This window comes from Rhinolophus sinicus, chromosome 18, assembly GCF_057876585.1.
Source record: "Rhinolophus sinicus isolate RSI-liver-muscle chromosome 18, RSI-T2T, whole genome shotgun sequence".
NCBI classification, from domain to species: domain Eukaryota; kingdom Metazoa; phylum Chordata; class Mammalia; order Chiroptera; family Rhinolophidae; genus Rhinolophus; species Rhinolophus sinicus.
The window spans coordinates 9,075,466-9,083,486 of NC_142518.1; positions in this window are offsets into that span (position 1 = coordinate 9,075,466).

Sequence of the window (8,021 nt, forward strand, 5' to 3'; positions counted from 1 at the left end):
AGATCAGTGAAAGAGTTCAAAGTACTCTTGTCCCCCAATTCTATTGTTAACCCAAAATAAAAAACCTCGGAGTCTTCCTTGACTATTCCTTCACCTTCTGCTGACCATCTATCCAGTTTTTAATAATTGGTGAGCATCAAAATCATATTTGTGGCTTTTAAATATATATATAATCAAATTCTACCCTTGACCATTCTGGTTCAGGTCTAGGGCAAGTCTAGGCGTGTGTGTGCAAGTGCGCATGCGCGCACGCGCACACACACACACACACACACACACACACACACTCATTCAACTCCAGTAAATCTGATTCTCCACCTTTTAAGAATGATTAATAGTTTAGTGGTTGCCAGAGGGTAACGGGGGCGGGGGGTGGGGGGTGGGAGATGAGGGTAAGGGGGATCGAATATATGGTGATGGAAAGAGAACTGACTCTGGGTGGTGAACACACAATGGGATTTATAGATGATGTAATACAGAATTGTACACCTGAAATCTATGTAATTTTACTAACAATTGTCACCCCAATAAATTTAATTAAAAAAAAAAAAAGAATGATTAATAAATTACAAACTAAATCCTGCTGACCATATATCCTAAATATCTCTGCAGTACCTTCTTCATTTTTACCTTTGCCAATTTACATCAGTACCTCATCATCTCTCACCTAGACCACTCTAGCAAGCTCCTCATTGCTATTCCTTAATCTACTCTTTGTCCCTTACAATCCAGCCTCCAAACAGCTAACAAGGTCATCCACATAAAATGAAAATCAGATCATCCCACCTGCTAACATAAATTCTTTCAAAACTTCTCATCTATGATTCTTAAACATTGATCCACTGACTAGTGCCAGTCCATAAGTTTCCACTGGTGTGGCACCATGAGACAGAAAAATAAAGCCAAAGTGGTGATTTTCTTTTTCATAAAACCAAATTTATTCAACTTAAATTATCTGTATTCTATGATTATATATTTAGAATCAATATATTCTTTTATGGAATGATAGTGGCATGGGTGTCACTTTTATACATCCTTACGTGGCAAAACAAAAAGTTGTCAAATCTATGCTGGCCTAACCAATTTTTAAAATTACACCTGCCCACATGATCAAAGTCTGGGAATCGGGGGTGGCTGGTTAGCTCAGTTGGTTAGAGCGCGGTGCTCATAACACCAGAGTTACCAGTTCAATCCCCACATGGGCTGTTGTGCCCTCCACAACTAAATTGGAACTTGACTTGAAGCTGATGGGTCCTAGAAAAATACACTTAAAAATAAGTAAAAGTTTTTTTTTAAAAAAAAGTCTGGGAATCACTGATTTAAGAATTAAGTACAAGCTCCTAAATGTGACACGTAATTTGGAAATTCTGCCTCTCCACACACATACACATCAAGACTAGCTCTTTACTTACATTTCTTAAAACTACATTTCATTCATTAGTTTCTTCTTTTAAAAATATTACACTAGTATTACTTAAGCAGCAATTATGTGCAAAGTACTATGCTAGATGAAATACAAAAGTAATCAAGACAGAAAATGGGCCCTGTCCATAGAGGGAAACGGGATCAAATATATGGTGATGGAAGGAGAACTGACTCTGGGTGGTGAACACACAATGTGATATATACATGATGTAATACAGAATTGTACACCTGAAACCTATGTAATTTTACTAACAATTGTCACCCCAATAACTTTCATTTAAAAAAAAGGAATTTAAAGTTTTACAGTTTGCAGTTAAAAGCCCTGATTTCAAATTGGAGTTAACTCAAGTACCTGTCTATAATTAGTTAGCTATTAAATTACAATTATACTCACTGGAAAGAAGTATGGTATACTTTATAAAAGTGTATACTGGGGGAACTTGACCTGGTCTTGGAGGGTCAGAAGTCTCCATAAAGAAGTAAATTAAGAACTGAGATATGAAGGATGTATGGGCATGAAACTAAGTAAATGGGAGAGTAGGGCTGAAGAGAAAACAGCATAGTAATGGGAGAGCATGTGCAGCGTGTGAGGTGATAAGCCAAATGCTGTGCTTGAAGAACTGATGGGATGATGGCGAGCAGGACCTACAGGGACAGGAGTAGAATCCTAGCTAGGCTCATGGGGGAGGCCAGATGACACCGTGCCTTACACGCCACATATGGATTTTGATCTTTATTCTAAAAGTAAGAGGAAGTCACTGAATGGACACTGAAACAGTGGAAAGATGATGAATGCAGATCAGACTTGTGCTTTGACAACTGTGGCTGCTGTCTGGAAAATAGGACTAGAAGTAAAAGTAAAAAACATGGGGACAAGTTGGAAAGCTGCTGAAATAGTCCAAGTAAGAAATACCGGTAGCGTAGAATAAGGAGCTGGCAATAAAAATGGAAGAAAGCTTGATAAAATTAAGATAGTTAAGAGGATGGGTTGACAGAATCTTATAACTTAGTACTAAAAGTCATCTGCTTTATAGTCATATGCAAACATCATGCTGTTTTATTTTTCATTGCCTTAATATCCTTGACTTTTTAATTTGTAAAACTAATGTAATGAATAATAAGTGTTTGTATTCGTTTCCTAGAGCTGCTGAAAGAAAATGCCACAAATTGCGTGGCTTAAAACAACAGAAATTGATTGTTTCAGTTCTGGAGTTTAGAAGTCTGAAATCAAGATATAGGCAGGGTCATGCTCGCTCTGAAATCTGAAGGGGAATCCTTCCTTGTCTCTTCCTAGCTTCTGGTGGTTTGCTGGCAGTCTTTGGCAGTCTTCAGCTTGCAGCTACATATCTCCAATCTCTGCCTACACTGTCACACTGCGATCTCCTTGTCTGTCTTCACATCTTCTTTTAAGGACACCACTTCATACACTGCTGACATCTTGAAAGAGATGAAATGTTTTCTATAGGGACATCATTTGGAAGGATTAGAGCACGCAAAGGGTGAAAAACAAGAATTCCACTCCTTTCCTACTCAAGTGATGCAGTACTTATAAGGAATAAAGATGTAAGTTTTCTAGGCTAGGCAGCTCACAACTTTTCCTGAAATTCCAAGCTCTACTCAGTGATTCCCAGGCAATGACAAACACTTCAGAGAATCTCTAGACCTCCTAGAGATGTCTCAAAGAGAAGCTACTTAAGGGTTATTTAAAGAACTGACACTTCATTTCAGAACCCCCAAAATATGAATGAGCAATGGTAAATGCAATAATTCTGGAGAGCGGAGGTTCTAACAAAGACAACTAAAAGGAAATAAAGAAGAGAGACTCGGTTATTAGATATAGTTGGAGGGAAGTAGTCAAGAGATAAAACTTGGCTGAGGACATCAATCAACTCTAAGAACCTGCTCGTTATAGGACTAAAGATAACATGGCCACAATACTTCAATTATATTAACAAATTTATATTTTGACTGAATTGTATATTTCTTATAATCTTATTGTTTTGCAATAAGTGCATTTTGTTAACAGCCAGAGGACATGCACTATTTTATTACAAACTGACTCTAAGCTGAATAGCATCGTAGTGAAAGAGCAAAGGTTCTGGAGCTACACTGGATTGGAATCTTGGCTCTGTTCCTTAGTAGCTATGTGACCTTGGGTATGTTATTTGATCTGTGTGGGTCTTTTCCTGATCTATAAACAAGAGATTGTTAATAGTATACATCTTATAGCAGCATTGCCTAATAGGACTTTGTGTGGCTATGGAAATATTCTATTCTGTGTTGTCCAAATGGTAGCCACTAGCAACATGTGGCTATTGATGATCTGAAATGTAGCTAGTGCACATTTCACTAAGAAACTAAAATTGTAATTTAATTTTAATTGATTTACACATAAGTGTAAATAGCCAGTGTCTAGTGGTTACCGTCCTTGAAAGCACAGTTTTATATGGTTGTAAGGATTATATGGGCTAGGCATTGAAGTCAACGTCTGGCACACAATAATCAATAAATGTTAGCTATTGCTATTTCTCAGCATGCCACATCATAAAAAAAACTGGTTTGCAAGTGTGGGCTGCAACTTTCTTCAACTCTTTCCCTCAGTTCTGTGGATAATTATTTTTTCTACTGGTTACAGTTCCAGGTCAATTCCTTCGCCTTCCAGGTGGCACCGACTTAGGAAATCCCAGGCCAGTCTTCACGCCAAGCCCCACCTCCCCTTCTTGGGCCCAACACATGTACTTCATGTTCACTGTCTCTGAAGATTTTGCAGACCATCAAGAACACATTTGGCCCTGGCTCCCTTCAGACGCTACTCCCTACCCCCACTCCTAATGTTTTTACCAGAATCTTTCAAATGTTAGAACATATTCATTTCCTGTTTGGATAACTTATAAGAGGATTACATTATCGCACTTGACATAACCAAACTACTTGGTCTTTGTAAACCTTAAAACATCTCATCAGGCTTATAAAACCTACACTAAAAATTCCCATAACCTTGTTGTTGTTTTAATGAGGTTAGAATGAAGTTAGAAAGGGTTATGTTTTGCTTCCCTAGTATATATTAAAAGGCAACCACTCATATTCTAGCACATATTTGTTAATTGTTACCTTTGAAAGGGCTGCAAGCTCTGAATTAATACTACTGCGCATCTCTTGATAGAGGAATCCTACTCTATTTCCGAAACAGATCCATAATATCAAATCAGCTTTTCTTAGCACAAACAACTCCCAGAAAAATCAAAATTGATAAAGATTTATAGATGATGTAATACAGAATTGTTCACCTGAAATCTATGTAATTTTACTAACAATTGTCACCCCAATAAATTTTAAAAAAATAAAAATAAATATCGACACTATGATTTGCACCCAGAAAAAAAGATTGATAAAGATTTCTCTTCCTATTGGACAGATATAGCTGACGATATGAAGAGTTGTCAGGAGAGAAACGTAAGCCTGAATTCTTCTCATAGCTAAGAAACACGATACATATGGTCCTGACATTTATAATTTTATATTCTAAAACAGGAAATATGGAGAAATAGGTTAAATAATCTCACATGTACCTCTAACCCAATGAGGAAGGCATAATGAACAAGTGTCCTGGTGTAATACTAAAGGGAAGCTAAGGAATAGAGAAAAGAAGATAAAGAACCAAAAAAAACTAAAAAAATAAAAAAACCAAAATACTATCAGATATGAACTAATCTGAGTTGTAAACTAAACAAAATGAAACAAAGACCCAGGATAGAAGCCTAGCAAGCCACAGAAAGGTGGTGCGGGGGCAGAGGCTGGGTGGCTCTTTCCTGCTCTGCTTTAGCAGAAACAAGCATCCTGTCTCTGTAGTAAACTCTTTCTGTCCTGGGACTCCATGTGACTGGCAGTCAGCTTTGTTCTCTGGGATTCTTTTTCCCATTTCTTGCAGTGAAAAATAATTTCAGCTCCAAGTAATAGAAATGGTGGGATTTAGGTTCGATCAGCACACAATAAAACAATTATGCAATCTACAATGTCAGATTCATTCTAATGCCTCATTTCCTGCGGTTATAACTCTCAACTTTTTAAATTCAGGCCACTGACTTCCAGGACAGGAAAAGAGCCTCCTCTTCCTCACCAAAGAACCAACTCCTTCCCTTCGTTCCGATTAGGCCCAATTTAGGTCTTGCGCCCATCCTAGACCAGTAACAGCTCCAGGGAAATGTCTTGAACTAACTGAATTAGACTAGTCAGGACTAACTTCTGTAACGGGGCATGGAGTCCACTTCCCCAGCCATATGAATTGTGGGAAAGGAAGTTTCTTGAACAAAAAGAGAGTTCTAGTACGAGAAAAGGGAAGAAATTGATGTTCAACAGGCAATCAATGAACAGAGCACTCCACTTCTCTCCCACTCCTGCCTGGGTACCTAGTGCTAGATGCTTCGGTTGATTACGAACCGCACGCTTTAGTGGCCTATAACACCACTTATACTTTTGGGGTAAGTGACTACTGCTGCGGGAAAATAGACAAGTAAAGATGAAGTCAAAGATGCTAAAAGAATTTCCTAGCGGAATTCAGGATCACTATTTTGACCTACAGTTGTGCATACAGGTACTTTGTCCAGTGTAGCTGCTCACAAGTGTAGCAAAGAAAACATCTGAATAGTGTGGGTACAGCAGATGTCTGATTTTCTGGCCTTATGATCACTCACTCCCTGAGGATTACCAAAAGAAGGTCCTAGAAAGCAGCCAGACTATTAGCACTGTGAACATACTTAACACAGTAGGATTTGATAGGATAGGGCCATTTGGTTGAAGCAGTAAACAATTCAAGTAACATATCAAGGCAATTCAAAAAGGGAAAACAGAACAAACCCCAGAAGAATTCAATCAGGCACGCTGTTTATGGATTAGCACTCTTTCAATCACACTATACTGTCTTTAGCAGTAAAACCTAAAGTTCTCTACATGGGGTTACCCAAGAGCATCCGTTCATTCCATTAGAATGGAAACTGATGTTTTTGAAAGTTTGAGTACAAGGAAGACAAAAGGATATCTCTCAATATCTGATTTTGTCCAACTTTCAGGCAAAAAGAAAGGGAGGGAGGGAAGGAGGGAGAGAGGAAAAGAGGGAGGGGGAGAGGGAGAGGAAAGGAGAGGGAGGGAGAGGGGGAGAAACGGAGGGAGAGAGAGAGAAATAAGAGACAGGAAGGAAGGAAAGAAGGGAGGAAAGGAGGGAGGGAGGGAGAGAGGGAGAGAGGGAGGGAGGGAGGGAGGGAAGGAGGAAGAGAAAGAAAGAAAGAGAGGGAAGGAAGGAAGGAAGGAAGGAAGGAAGGAAGGAAGGAAGGAAGGAAGGAAGGAAGGAAAGAAAGAAAACACAGCTTTATCAGGACAATAAAAGATTTACTTGTATATTATTAGAATTGTTAAAGGGTCTACTGATTTTGAAAAATTTGTAACAAGGGTATGGGATCAAGTTGCTTGCATGTACCTGTTTAATTTGGTTTAACTTTTTTTTTCATACTGGGGACAATACTAATAATTACACTTGATGGGTTGCTGTGAAGGATTAAAAAATACATATGTATCGACATGGATATGAATGTGTATGTGTGCATGTGTGTGTGTGTTTCAAGCTTACTATTTGGCATATAGTTGACAGCCAATAAATGTTACATTTCTTCCCCAACCTAGCCACCACATTAAATAATGTCACACCTAAGCTGGCTTAGTTAAGAGATCAAGAGGCTGACAGAAAATTTTGTGTCTGAAAATTGTGGAGTGCTGTTCCAAAACAAAACTTGTTTACACTTCAGCAGTGTGGATTTGGGAAGGACTGTAGTTTTGAGGGGAGCCTCACATGTTCACAAGGTCAGCGGTCAGATGAATATGCTCAAAGAAGCAAACAGATAACTGAATCATGAAAGAACGGCAAGGGCATCATTTCCTCAAACTCTGGCTTTTCTAATTTATATTAAGCAGAAAAATACACTGAAGTACCAGACTCACTTATAGAGGTCATTTGGTATATCTAGATTAATACCTTTTGGCTGCTCTTATAAATAAAAAATAAGCACCATGGTATTTTATTACTCTACCTTTCCTACAGAAAAACTATGACAATTAAATTCTGTTTAGTTTTGTGACAGCCTCCATCTTCCAATGCAGTTCTTGTATTTTATACTCGGTTGTTCTTTCAGAACACGTCATGGACAGTTTTAATATACGAGTATATAGACGCGTACTGTTTCCAGATTTCCACAATTAATCCTGAAATTATTCCATCTCCACTTCCAGAAGGTCTGACATATTTTTCGTTGACATTTCATAGAAATAGAGCTGTCTCAATTTGCAATGGATTACTAAAAAAAGAGCTAGCATATTATACGGACAATCATAAAAATTGAGACAAGAAAACAACTCACAGTCTCTAAAATCCATTTGCATCACCAGATCGAGCACTTCTAAGGCACGAGGGGAATTAGCACTTGATAGCTGCAAGCATGAAATGTCACTTTCTATAATCATCTTTATTTCTTTCAATTGAGCTGGAAACTTCCATCTCACTTAAGGAGTTTAGAGCAAAAAGGATCAGAAACAATCCTTTTGGCCCATAT